Source organism: Nothoprocta perdicaria, unplaced genomic scaffold, assembly GCF_003342845.1.
Source record: "Nothoprocta perdicaria isolate Ctin4 unplaced genomic scaffold, notPer1 scaffold_66, whole genome shotgun sequence".
In the NCBI taxonomy this organism is placed as follows: domain Eukaryota; kingdom Metazoa; phylum Chordata; class Aves; order Tinamiformes; family Tinamidae; genus Nothoprocta; species Nothoprocta perdicaria.
The window spans coordinates 760,152-773,919 of NW_020455932.1; the positions used below are offsets into that span (position 1 = coordinate 760,152).

Genomic DNA, 13,768 nt, shown 5'->3' on the forward strand with positions numbered 1-13,768 from the left:
TTCACAGGAGAGCAGCCCAGGCTTTCTGGGATTGAAGCTTCCTGATGAAAGGCACAAGGAACAGGCAGTAGGAAGGTGTAAAGCCTCAATTAGATAGCTCTTCATGGATATTTCCCAGAAGGCTAAACAATATATTGCCAACCTGAACTGTAATCAAAGTCAGTAATTGCCTTTAAGGGTTCAACCCACTTACGCAGCTTTTGCAATAAGTATTTTTGCAGATACAACTGTATTACACAACTGTGTTCTTTCTGATAACTTTTGTTCTTTTAATAACTTTTATCATCAATATGCAGAGGCTTTGCTGTCCTGTCAAAGGATGCTCATCTCTGATGCACTTTGCATTTGGTTTTAATATAAGCCATCCTGCTTCAAGAGCATAATTGTGAGAGCTTTGCTTGCTCACTTGTCCAAAAGTTAAAATTGGAGAGAGAAGCACAGTGAGTTTTGGAACAAAGACTTGGAAATGAAGCATCCCCTTCGTATCTACTGTGGTTAAGTGCCTGGCACTGCAGATGAGATCCTATTTGATGTGCAAACCAGACTTTCCAGTTATGCCTTGGGTGACATTGTCCCAAAAGCACAAGTCAATTATGCATTGGGATCCCAGATGCCCTAATAAAAATAAGAGACTTTAAGATTAGGCAGGGCAAAATAATTGGAGCAGGAAAAATATGGCTTACAGAATGAAAATATGTAAGAGAGGCAAAAGACAATAGCCAAGGTTATGGAGATCCAATGGATATAAGGAATTTTGTATTCTATATTTCATAAACTGGAAGAAATCTGTAAGCTAAAGCAAGAGTGATACCTTATCCTCACACAAGTCATATCCTTCCAAGAAGGGATTGAAATACTTTGAAATTATAACTTAAAAATGAAAAAGCTAGTGTTTAGCCTTCATTTTAACCTAGAGAAGAACTGAAGTGCTGCTACTTCTCCAAGGCTTCAGTCTTGAACATGTATAAAAAATGCAGCTACTCTAATGCAAGTTTGAATTCAACCATTATATAAAACATGGCATATTAATGAAACATCCTTTAATGGTAAGAACAATGCAACTGTTGTCCTTGGGTATAAGCATCTGCATTTTTTTCCCTGTTTTAAGATCTATGGGTGAAGAGAGGTGACCTTTTCTTCAGAGCCTTTATTTGGCTTGACTAAATGGTCCTACCTGATCTATGGGCCCAGAGCTGCAGCTCTGGTATTTGCTTCCCTGGCTGTTACTTCTTTAGTTTTGTGATTTTTACTGTGTTTTCCACTTTTGCCATTAGTACCTTTGAAATTGCAGCTTCTTGTGGAGGAGGCCGCTGTTGCTGATGACAACGCATTGATTCTTGGTGATGGAGCATCAGACGTTGCTTAGGGCTTCCCGGGTCCTGTGCAGTGTGTCTCATCTGACAAGTGAAAGGACTTTGCAGAGGGGCACTTCTCAGTGTGGCATGTATATATATATGCACCTCATCTAGTCAGAACCTGATTTTAGTTGGTATGCTTTATTCTGAGGGCTATTTTCTTCCATAGCTGCAGCTTGACAAACTTAAACGTTAGATATTGGCAGAAGGACTTGTTTTGCAGGGCTGGATGACCCTAACTTGTCTGGAGACTGAGGTATTGGAATGGTTTTCCTGTTCTTTGCAGCTCAAGTCCTTGGAAGAAAGCACAATGGAAGTGGCCTCTGATTAGTAGCTATGATGGTAAGGCTGTTCTCTCTATGCTGGTAAGGATATTCAGTATATAGTTCTAAACAAGGCAATCTTAGAAAAGTGACGCTTGCGCTTTCCACTTTTAAACTTGGATGACTGAAGCCACGTAATTAAAGGAGGTTTTCTGGGGATGAAACGCCCTTACTGCTTTGTGATCAGTGGAAGGTGAGCAAAACAGGCTAATGGAAGGGTGTAAGTTCATCTAAGAACTTCCATTGCCAAGAAAAGCCCTGATAAATCCCCTCACCTCTGGCTGAGGAGAGCATGCAGGCACGCTCAGACCCGGTGTGGGTATCGCTGTGCAGTAATGTGCTGTGAGTGCACAACGCAAGGGAGCAGCGCTGGTGGTCTTTAATGTTGGCTTTTGATGGAGGACACATCCTATAGCGCAGGCATAAGCAGAACTAGCATTTTATGCCTGTCTCAGCCTTTGAGGTGTGGACAAGTGTGGTTGCTGTCTGAGGTCTGTGACAATCGGAGAACTGAAAAAGTGTGGAAAAGTGGCAATAAAACTTATTTGACATTGTCTCAAAGTGGATTTTTTTTATGGGGGGATGCTCTACCTGTGTGTAAAGCAGACCTTTCACTTCACCAAGTTTTCAACATAGCATGGGCATTTAACTTCAGACTATCATGCTGGCACGGGACTGTGCTCCCCTCAGATGTTCACTTTGTAGGTGTTCCAGATTTAATATTTCATAAAGGCCTAGGTAATATTGCAGACAAATATTTTGGTAACATTCCCTCATATGCAGGGATACAGTATGCTATATGTATCTGCATGGCATGAGTTGCAGCGACACTTATTTCTATCCACATATGTAGTAGGTTGATACATACTTGAAGGAGAATTGTATTCACATAGGATTATGGTAATGATTTGCATAAAATATAGTATGATAGGTTAGTATTAATAGGTTTAAGTCTCTAGGAAAATGAGATTGGCACCTTCCTAGAGACATTCTTGTTTGCTTTTCACTTAATCTTCTTGTTAAAAGGAGCTTACTGTCTCAGACAACACTTGGGGCTATTTTATTTCCCAGTTTGTTCAGTTGTGCTGTAAATTGAAGCTATTTTTTTTTGCTAGGTGCTCCACAGTACTGCAGTTTGTGCTGCTACTGCTGTTAATGGACCCTGCTGGCCACCCATCTCGATGGCTTCAGAAATTTAGCTCTGTAAGTTAAGCCATGTATTGGGCAGTAAATATTTAGCTGATGATGAATTTGAATCCAAATTACCTGCTAAAAGCCTAACTTGACTGAGCACTAATGAACTCAAGGCACTTTTCTAGTGCAGTGTGGGCTGTGGTCTCAGCCCAGATGCTGGGGGCCAGTAGTGCACAGAAATAAAATGCTCTTACAACTGGACCTAATGGGCATGGAGGAGCATGCCATCCTCAAAACACTTAGCATCAGCAAAAGTGCTTCTATGAAGATCCTTAGTGTCCCTGATTTTAGCGATAACAAGGTTTCTTAAGGTGAAATGTTTTTTGCCATCCTTGCCCAGGAGTTGTGCAATAACCAAGTGTTTGAGTTCACTTTAGCATATAAGACGTTGAACAAATTCCTGAAGTTTGAATGATGCCTTTTACTTTCCTCTGGCTAGGATGTGCTATAGTAACACTCCTACCTTCCCTTCGGACCTGGAAGCTGCCAGCAAAACTTTGGCTGCATCGGCTGCTCAGCAACTGAACAGAAGGTTTATACATGTGGTTAAAGCAAAGTTTGGGGCTGGTTTCGGGGCTGCCTTGCTCCCCTTGGAGCCCCTGATGGCAATAGAGCCATTAGTGAGTTTGGCTGCGAGCTTGGCATCCCTGATGATGTGAACCAGGATGGCAGAGGGGTATGAATTTGGGACAGAGCTATTTATATGACTTGATATTTTATTTAGCGCACATATATATTTTAGAAAAGCCTTGATAAGCTCTCACAACTGGTCTCCTGTAAATCTCTGTAACGTGTCTGTGAGCAGCACACTTCCTAGCCCCTGTGCTGCTTGTCTAAGAGAAGAGGATAGTTGCTGTCTTAGCTTTAAAGGCAAAATGCTGCTTCCTCTTCTGTTTTGCTATCAATGGACTCCCTGCTTCCTTTAAGACAGAGATCTACTGCTAACCATGGGACCATGCTCTACATTCGGCACAGGGTCTGCCAGGCAGCTCTCCTCTTGCTTCGTGCTGGAGTGGAGCTGGCAGAGCTATTTCACCTTGCTTGCTTTACCCATTGCTCTATGTCCTTTCTGCTGTGCTAATTTGAGCTAGACAAGTCTCTCTCTGTAGGTCTGCATTGGCTACCAGGCCTACAACGGAGGAAACTGTGCCCTAGAGCTGGTTTCTCTCAGACACTCTTGCTGGTGTAAAAATATTTACTTAGGTATCTCCTGTATGGTTATTTGTTTTATTTTATCTGACGAAGACACCACTCTATCTCCTCGTAAGAAGTTCTACTACTGTTTGGAAGGGTTGTGAACTATGGCTGTTGGTGACAAAGTTGAAGCTGATCAAGGATAGCTTTATCCTTAACTGCTTCCTGCCTGAAGATTCCCCAAGGTATGTTGATAACTGAAACCAGTGGACCCTACTGGGTAAGGGAGGCTAAGTCAAAGTAACAGGTGAATAGCAGCATCATTCCAGTCTCTGGCAGCCTTGCCTGTGAATTAATGTTGGTGAGGATGCAACCTAGTGCAGTGCCTGCTGATATAATGTAAACACCTCTCTGGAGGGTATTGCTGACATCGTTGCATGTGTATGGTTCTTCCCCCATTGGTTTCCTTTATGGAACGTGCAGGGAAAAGATTATTCCCTTCAAATTATTTACATGTATCCTTTATAATTTCAGAGGGAATACCAAGACTGCAATTACATTCTTCCTTATTAGCATCAAATCCCAAAGCAATCACATCAAAATGGAGCTGAACAAGACCCTCCAAGAGTATGAAAAGTGAGAAGGAAATTGCTTTGGCATTCCTTATTCTGGCCATTGGTTTTACAGCCTCCTTCACTATCTCTGTGCCAACTGTACACATTAGAGAGCCTTATCTTGCCAGCAGCATCCAGGTGGACAGCAACCTCCGTGTGCAAAACTCCCTGATGCCCTTGGCTGTCCTGTTATTCAGTGATTTCATAAAGTTGCCCTGCACCTCTTGCAGGGGCTTTATACTGTTGCTGAACTGCAATTAAAAATGCTACAGATGCTGGATGATGCATCTGGTTGACACATCAGAGGTTAAACTTTGGGTCAGGAAGAAACTTCCATGCTGGCCAGATTAGCTGGAGTTATTGAGATTTTATTGTCTCCCCTCTAGCATGGGAACTGCCCAGGGCTGTTGGGCATTTCTCAGCCAGCAGGACCCCTGCATGGATCAAAGATCCTGGCAGTGTCCTGATCCCTTCGTGGCTCTTTCCGTGACATGTGGCAACTGTGGCTTTGCTGTCAAACTTGAACTGCCTTGCAGAGGATGAGATGTGAATACTTTGGATCTTTCTGCACTAAATGTTTAATGCATAGTTGTCTGCCCTGCTGTCAAGGGATGGGATTCAAGGAGTCAGTCCATATGTCAGCTGCTAAGCAGTGAGTGGCTGTCAGAGTGGTGACTTTTATATCTGTCCTTCTTGCAAGCCAGAGCAGTGTAAAGAGCCATATAAATAACTGATGGTACTTTAACCCAAATTTATAATTAGTTACAACTGCCTCAAAGCAGTTGTAACTGCTTTGGGTCTTGGGCAAAAATGAGCAGACAAGGAGACAAGACCAAAGGTACCTAAATCTTATCCAGCCCTAAGAGTAACTTGTGTCCCTCCAAAAGGAACACAGAGCCTAAAGTAAGAAACTAGAGTGGAGTAGGATGTGTGGGAACAAGGGCTATGGGGATTCTTGCATGTGATGCCTGAGGACTCAGGGAGGGGTGCTAAGGAGGATGGGCACTTGGCAATTTTTATCTATCTGAAACAGGGGAAAAGACTGGAACAAGATGGCAAGAGCATAAAGACAGAGATGAACAAAGTCAGCTGGAAAGGCCTGCAAGGATCTGGCAGTCTCCACGTTGTGCTTCTAGCAGAATGAATTTGCTCTTAGACTTCCGTATACATTGGGTGGTAGAAAGGATCAAGTCTCTTCTGGGAATGGTCCCACATGAAGGCAGGCTAATAGGAAAGACTAACAGAAATAGAATAATTGTCTTAAGAATCAGGAGAAAAAAAAATCTGTAGAAAGGCTGTATTCTTCCATGTTCTCAACTACTGTGCCTGTAGCTCGGATGTTTTTTTGCCTATCTGGTGTTGAATTATGCCAGCTAAATCTGTATGCTGCTCGGCTGTTCTGCAGGTATGTGACTTTACTTCAAAGCAAGCTGAATGACCCCTGCATCAGTTCCTACACATCTCTTTTTCTCATATTGAAAAATGTAATTTATAGTGAAAGATAATTTCCATTTCCTTTAAGGAACATAGCGTGATGCTAGGAATAGATCAGAAGAAATATACCTGAAATTGTTGCCCTTTTTCTATTTGTGAGGCTACCCTTATTCCTGCAAAATGGTTGTATTCTTAGCAGTACTGACAAGTGTCTGCAAAGCCTCCTGCTGCTCTTCTGATGTCTTAGGCAGCCAGTGCAAGGGCTGTGAAGACAATCTGGTCCATGGCTGGAATGCCAGAGTACATACTAGGAAGGAAAGAAGTTTCCTGGAGTCTAAACTGACAGGGAAGAGCAGCTTGGGTTCTCATGGAGCAATGAAATAGCTACCCTGGGTTCCTGTTCCCACCTTTCTCTTGTTCTTTACTGCATCCCCAGCACAAGAAGGCTGTTAAGATCCTGATTAAGTCAATAACAAGTTATGAGCCACTGGGTGACTTGGAATTATTACTGTTTAGATTATTGTCATTGAAATTAGGAATTGGTTCTTGCCAAAATATAATAAATTAAAGGTGCAGTGTGCACCTGATTTGTAAATATGCTCATTGATAATTACTTAGGATGCAGAACTAAGCATGTAAAATGCAAGTTTGGATTTTGCTGCCTTTGTTCTTTTGGCTGGAAAACACTTTTCATTTGAATACAATGCATAAGATCAACACTCAAACTTAATAAGTTTTTAAAATGAATTCTACTCATTCTACTCTGGTTTGGTACGGTGCTGGAAATCAGAAACCAGAAGAGCTGGGTCATATCTAAACTTTTTTTGATAGTTTCCAGCTATCAAAACCTGTCAGAGTTCTCATTTGGGCACTGGCCTAAGGAAAGATGAAGTTCAGAGGCTGTCTGCAGGTGAATGGAGGCTCATCTAGATGAGGCAGCTCACTATACCTTGGTCCATCTAAATGACCACAGGAGGCACATGGGAAACTCCCAGGACAGAAATTACACTAACTGGGGCATATAGCAGCATCTATAATGTGCTTGCTATCTCCAATTAAGGAGCAAATTGTTCTTCATCCTGAAATGAGGCTTCCATGGATGCTGTATAGGGAATGGTGTGTTTCATCAGAGGCATGGCTGTTTAGTGCCCGAAGAAGGTTCCTGGATTGCCATATTGACAGGGACAATATAGCCTAGCTTTGGGCCGCAGCAGTGGTGGGAACAATTCCCATATTCCTGCAAGGTGCTTCCCCACCGTTTGCCATGCCGGCTGCTGGGGTGAGGCTTGGAGGACTTAAGAGCCTCCTGAGGTTCTTCATCTTCCCTGAGTGAGATGAATGGAGACAGCAGAAAGAAAATTCAATTTGTAAACATGTTCAGTGTTAATTATTTAGCATGCAGGGCTAGGTGTGCATTTCATCCCTTGCAGAGCAATGACAGCCCTTCCCTGAGGGCCTGCAGACCAAGGGCCTTTCCCATGCATGGGGAACTAGGATATTTTGACCACTTCCAGGGCATCTGGACAGATGAGTCAGATTTCTTCCTCTGCCTGTGCTCTGCTTGCAGTGGCAAATATGTATAGCAGTAGAAGGGAGGGTATGTTCTTTTCCTGTCTTTCTCCTCGGGAGATACTGGAAGGATTTACACGTTTTCCCAAGTCCTAATGTCTCTTGATTATCTGGGTTTGTAAATTCAAAGCACCTCCCAAGTTCTACTCCTCACCCCATGTTTAGCCTGCAAGGGGAAAAGGCTGATTGCTTAGAAATCTGCATGTGTTTGAGCTTAGGGAGGGCTAAAACAAGTCTTGCTTCCTTTAAATTCTTCTCTGGTTCTACATGAACGGGCTTATAAATAGGACAAACACCAGGCTTGTCTAGTTTGAACTCTGCAAGTTCAGAATGTCATTTGATGACTGTTAGGATTCAGTTTCTGTTTAAATACTTCTCTTAATTAGACGAAGGCTGCATTCGGTTGACCCAGAACTAGGACAGTCACTGCTCATTTTGGCTCAGTGTATTTTCTGCTTTGGATAAAGCCTAAACCACTAGAGGTCAGGGGAGGAATGGCCAGGGAAGCCAGATCAACATCCCCCTGAAGGCAGGGATGGAGCTGGAGAAAGGAAGGCGTTTCTCCATACTTGTCTAGGTTAATTTTGAGGGTATTGATTTTTTTTTTTCAGGCAGTCTCCTGGGGAAAGCGTAAGTGTTGTTGGCATTTACCATCTTTATCCACTCCGTGGCTTTGCTGCAGATTTCCAGTGAGACCCATGGCAAGTCACCTAATCCCTCTGTGCCACAGGGTCCCATCTGTCATGCAGGGTTTTCTCCTGCATGTTGCCCTTGCTTAATTCACATCAAGCACAGTATGGCAGGGGCTTTTGTCACCATACATAGGAGAGGTTGGATGAGCAGGGAGGACGGAGCCCCACCATCCACTGGGAATGATAAAAATGCAGATAATCCATTATGGCTCTTACCTCACAGCCAGAAATACTTGTAGAATACTTGTACTGAGCTAGAACTAACCCGGCCTGCCAAAGAGGCTCAGCTCCAGCATGAAGGCTGGGGGACAGAGGTGAGAGGCAGTCACGAGCATGCTGGATAGTTACAGACACAGAAGTCTATCTGTACTTGTAAGATTTGGTGCTATATGGTAGAAAGTTGGGACTAAGAGAGCTGGACCTCATACCGTGCTGTCCACAGGACTGCTGAAGGTGATGGATTGGGGCCAGGAGAGGGTGCTGCCTGTCCTCCAAAGGAGCAGACATCCTAGTGGGGCCTCTCAGGGCCACCCAGCTTGGGCAATGCCTTGTCCCACTTGCTCCTGCAGAACAACAGCTTGTCGCCTCCACCTGCTCCTTCAGAGGCTGAGGCTGGAGGGAAGGGGAGAATAAGAACAGATCTTGCCTTAGCCTGTTTCAAAGATGAGTTAAGGTGCTAATTGTGACAGAGGATTGTCCCACCATCATTCCTGGAGACAAATGTAGAGGCTCAAATGCAAGTGAGAGGTATTCCACGTGCCTGCCTGGCTGGGATGGCCGCAGAAGTGTTGGTGGGTGTAGGGTATTGCAGGATACTAGCCTTGGGAAGCTAATCTATGTGGGAATGTCTGCATGCACCAAGGTATGCATTCAGATTGCTGTGATGGGGCTGGTGTAACAACGGCCTTCACCAGGTGAATGTTTTTAAGATTCTGCGTCTTCCTCTTTACTCCTTGTTGTGTTGCTTTTTACAAGAAACTTGAATTAGTTTCAGGAAAAGCTACTTATGTTGCAGGCAGAGCATATTCGAATGGGGTACCGTGCAGCTGCAGCCAGAGAAACCTTCCCTGTATAGGTGTGCTCTGCATCTGCTGCAGGCCCCAAGGCTGAGCAAGTGCAGGGCCTGGGCATACACACAGGGCATGAGCCCTGACAGCACGGTAGGGGCTGGGAAATGGAAGGTGAAGTGGAATCAGAAGGGGGATTTGATGGTCAGTCATGTGTGCTGAGGATTAGGGAATTCTAATGCATCTGCTCATGCTACCCTGCCAGAAACAGGGTATTTCCTTGTTCTCACAAGACTGACTGCAGTTATCAAGGCTTCCCTCCCAGGCCACTTCACGGCAGTGGCATTGCCACCTGTCCCCTGCGGGTGGAGGAAAATGCTTCGCATTTTTGCTCAGAGCTGCTCCTTTGCTGTAACTCTCAGCCCTGCTCTGTTGCAGCTGGTGGCAGCAACAGGCCCCTTCCTAAACTGCCTGGGAGCACTTGTGAGCAGGGTCTTGTGCCTTGCTGTGCAAGGCTGGAGCACAGGCTGTTTGTGGTAACCATGGCACGTGCATTTTCCATATCGAGTAAAGAGATTGCTACTCAGAGGAGCATTAGGCTTGTGTGAAGGATTGAACCCCCCAGCTTCAGTGTTAGTACAGCTCATTTTCCATCTGCTTCAAGGAAGATTTAGCCAAACTGCCAGAAAAATACAGCAGTAAATTGCAAGTCTCTGATGGCAGATGCTATAGAAATGATAAGTACTTCATAGGCTTGGTTGCAGTCCTGCTGTCATTAGAGAATGGAAGGGAATTCTTGTGCAAAGTAGGAGAGTGGAGAGGAGAGTTACCAAGGAGAGCAAGGACCTGGTGCGGTGTCCTTGTTTTCAGGATGATGGTGAACTCTCAGTTAGGGGCTCAGCACAGCAAACTAGGAGGAGGCCTTAACAGGCAATTCCAAGAAACGGGAGGTGCTGTCAGATTACTCAGTAAGGTAGAACTGTCCTAAGGACGGCAGTGCTTCTGAGCTTGTTATCCTGGCAGTGCCTGCTGGGTGGGATGCTGCCCCTCTCCCTGCGCCTCCCATGGGGAGGGCAGTTCTCCCTCACGGCTCTGCACTAACTGGTGCAATTAATTTCCTGAGAGACCACTGCTTTGTTGGTAGCTTAGTGAGGTGCCTCTGCAGTTTCCCTCAACAATCACCTTATATTCAAACACCTTGTCTAAAACTTCTGACTACTACTCTCTCCCTTCCACCTCTGCAAGTAAATCTGCAGCTATAAAACGATCTAGCAGCAAGTCCAAAGACGACCATCTGCTTGGGCTCGGTGATAATGCTTTGAAGCAGGAGCTCTCCATAGAGCAGGTCACAACTCTGTGGTGCCCCAGGCACACGCTGCAGTGTAAGATAAGGGACAGGCCCCGCTCTGCAGTGTGACTGCTCAGACGCGCTCGTCTCACTAAGGACACCTTCCGTTTCCTTGATGATGCCAGCTGGAGGAATGAAGAAGGGGATCCGACTTGTCCAGGGCCAGCAATGGAGTCTGTCAGAATTGCATTTATTTATCTGGCATTCTTTCCCGAAGCTGTGCCAAAACCACACCTAGTTAGATGGGACAGGGCATTCTTATGGCCTGAAGTCAGCTGGGGTTTCTGCCTCCTGTAGAACTAGTTTTTCCTCATCCTCTGTGATAGCTGTGGAAAAAAAACAAACCGGCTCCTAGCTGTGTGATTCAAGTCAAGTGTCAGGTTTAAATGTGTGGAGATTTCCAAGGACTAGGAAGAAAAGTGGCCTTTTGACAGGTCAATTACATAAGGATGCTGCTTTTGGGGCATGCTGCACTTCATGGGTTGGATGTGGAGGAGGGTAGTGCTATTCCCAGGGTGCTCAGATGTGACAGTCCGTCGTATTTCACCAGCCGACCCTCAGGGAGTTCAGTCTGCCCCAAATTAAGGAAAACACAAATGCTAAAAATATTTTGTGGGGGCAGGGGGAAGGGGCGGGGGAACCACAGTGCATTCATGTGGCATGGAGGGTCAAATCCTCTTTGTGGTGCGAAAAGAGCTGTGGCTTGTGTGTTGTTGAACTGTGAAGTCCTTCACGAGTTGTGGTTTCTCCTTTAGCAAGGGACAGCTGGTAGTTTTTCAACAACAACATTTGCAAGGCCTTGGTTTTGCTTCCATAAGCAAAACCAGATGAGGCAGGGGCATCACTGAGCCTGTTTTCCATAATGATGGAAAATGCTTTCCTGATAGGATCAGCAGTGATCATAAACTTTCCCTGCTTTTTCTGATCTACTTCTAGCTGATGCCTGTGGCCCACTTTAAAGCACATGCAAAGAGAGTTAATGGCAGGTGCTTGACTAGATGCTGTTTCTAGAACAGAGTCAACTTCATGCTGAGGTTTTAAACATCTTTATCTTCCTTGAAACTTATGTGTAAATCTCCTCTCTGAAATCCTTCTGTGTTATCTAGAAAATTCCAAGCAAGGCAACTGTTTCCCTTGGTCCTGTGTTGATAACAAGATGTGCTATAAGGAACTAGAAAGAGACAGCAAGGATAAAGGCTTCTGCTGGGTTGCTGCTAGAAGCTCTTATTAGAATTGTATCTGCATAAAATCTTTGTAGTCTTATCAAGAAGGGGGCATATTCCTGGAAACTGTCATGTGAAGACCAGCTTTCCAGGCTGGAGAGGAAATGGTACTAAACATAGGGTCAGATAGTCCCAAGTACGTATCAGCTTTTTCATCAAAACATGCCTTGAACCAACACACAATGCTATATGTTTTAAATATGATTCTTGCAAGGTAAAGCCTACCTGACAATAAGGATTTCTGCTGTACAGAGTATTTAAGTGTGATTGGTTGTGGAGTAATCAAAGAATAATTATAACCTGTCATACAAAAAAAAATTGTCATTTTAGTGATCGGGAAAGACTGAGTGCTAATATATTGCACAAAATGTGGATAAAATCTCATCTACTGCTCTGCATGAGGTTCCTAGTTCTGGTACAAATGCTGGAGAAGGTTATCCCTTCCCCAGTCATCTTAGAAGCCTGTTTTGAAGAGAAGAGGAGATGATTTTGTCTGGTGAGAGATTTTTTTTCTGTGGATGCCTTAAAGGTGTGAACAGTAGAAGAGAAATGTACTTAAAAGAAGGAATAACAGAGCTGAGAGAGCAAAAGGGCATAAAGGGGCCAGAAATGAACTTAACTGGAAACAAGATAAAAATTGCTAATCTTCAGAACAGGGCAGTATTAAGATAATATCCAGATTGGAGCTCTGGGGAGGAGAAACTCCTTTTAGAAAGTGGAGATCTGGAAGGCCTTTCCAGCCCCATGATTATGGAAAAGATAATGCAGCTGAACTAGCTGCCATCACAAGCACCACATGCTGTCAGGAGACACTCATACCTATTTTTTTCCAGTGAGCTGGAAACTCGACTGTGCTTAGGAACAACACTGGCGGCTGGTTATTCCTACCAGTGCTTCCCAAATGCCCTTAACTCCTGTGTGTGTGTGTGTGTGTGTGTGTGTGTGTGTGTGTGGTGGTGCATGGGGTGGGTTTTTGTTTGTTTTTGTTTTGTTTGTTTGCTTGTTTTGGGTTTTTTGAAGGTGTTGGTGGGATGGCGGTTCCCGACAGCTCTCTAAGCCAACCTGCCTTTTGCTCCAATGCTTTTAGACCTGCCTGTGAACTCATGTTGGATGCCTGCACTCTGACAGGATGTGCCGATCGCTCCCTTTACATTCTCTTCCCCTCAGAGCAGAAAACACATGTTTCCTGATTCCACAACTAGGCTGTAATTCAACAAAAGGAGCTGCTGATAGCAATTCACGCAGCTTAAGAATGCCAGGAAAACGTGAGTTAGTTGCATTCAAATGGATCCTCTACTGCAAGGCACGTACCTCACTTGCAAAGGCTTTATTTTTAATGTCCTTTATAGTGATGCTGGTGAACGTGTGGAATTCATAAAATGAGGTACAGGACACATGTGTGAATATTGCTGCTTGAGCTGATTTGGCTCCCTGGAGGAAATGATTATTTTGACTATTTATCTCTTCTGTTATGGCTATAGACCTCATAGAAGTTGGTTCCTGTTTGAGCTACACAATTTATGAAGAATAGCTAATTTTGACTTAATTATTGAGGAGGTAGCTAAGTATCAGCTAATTGCCCTCATTATTAATAAATGTTTTATGTTCTGGCTTGTAGCAGCTCTTTTACAGCTTTGTCATAGAGATAACTGTAGTAGAGTCTGTTTTTTTTCATACATCCACTGTCAAAAGTGTACAAATCAGCCCTTAGCTTAAAAATCTAAGCTCTGATAAGCCTTTGGAATCTTCCCTTACGAAACATGGTCCTTGTCTGTCTTGCAGGTCTTTTCTGAGCGCTCTACTATGCGTCAACAGCATTCTCGAGTGCTAGTCAACAAAACCGTACTTGCTGTGTCACTTGGAGATGTGACACAA

General features: G+C 44.2%; 1 long non-coding RNA gene across 1 annotated transcript; it reads left to right on the forward strand.

Moving 5' to 3' along the window:
- Nucleotides 1-1,649: 1,649 nt before the first annotated feature.
- On the forward strand, nucleotides 1,650-13,768 carry LOC112956730. Its single transcript, XR_003251093.1, has 3 exons — nucleotides 1,650-1,697; nucleotides 2,794-2,881; nucleotides 13,676-13,768. It is a non-coding gene; the product is annotated as an uncharacterized LOC112956730 (long non-coding RNA).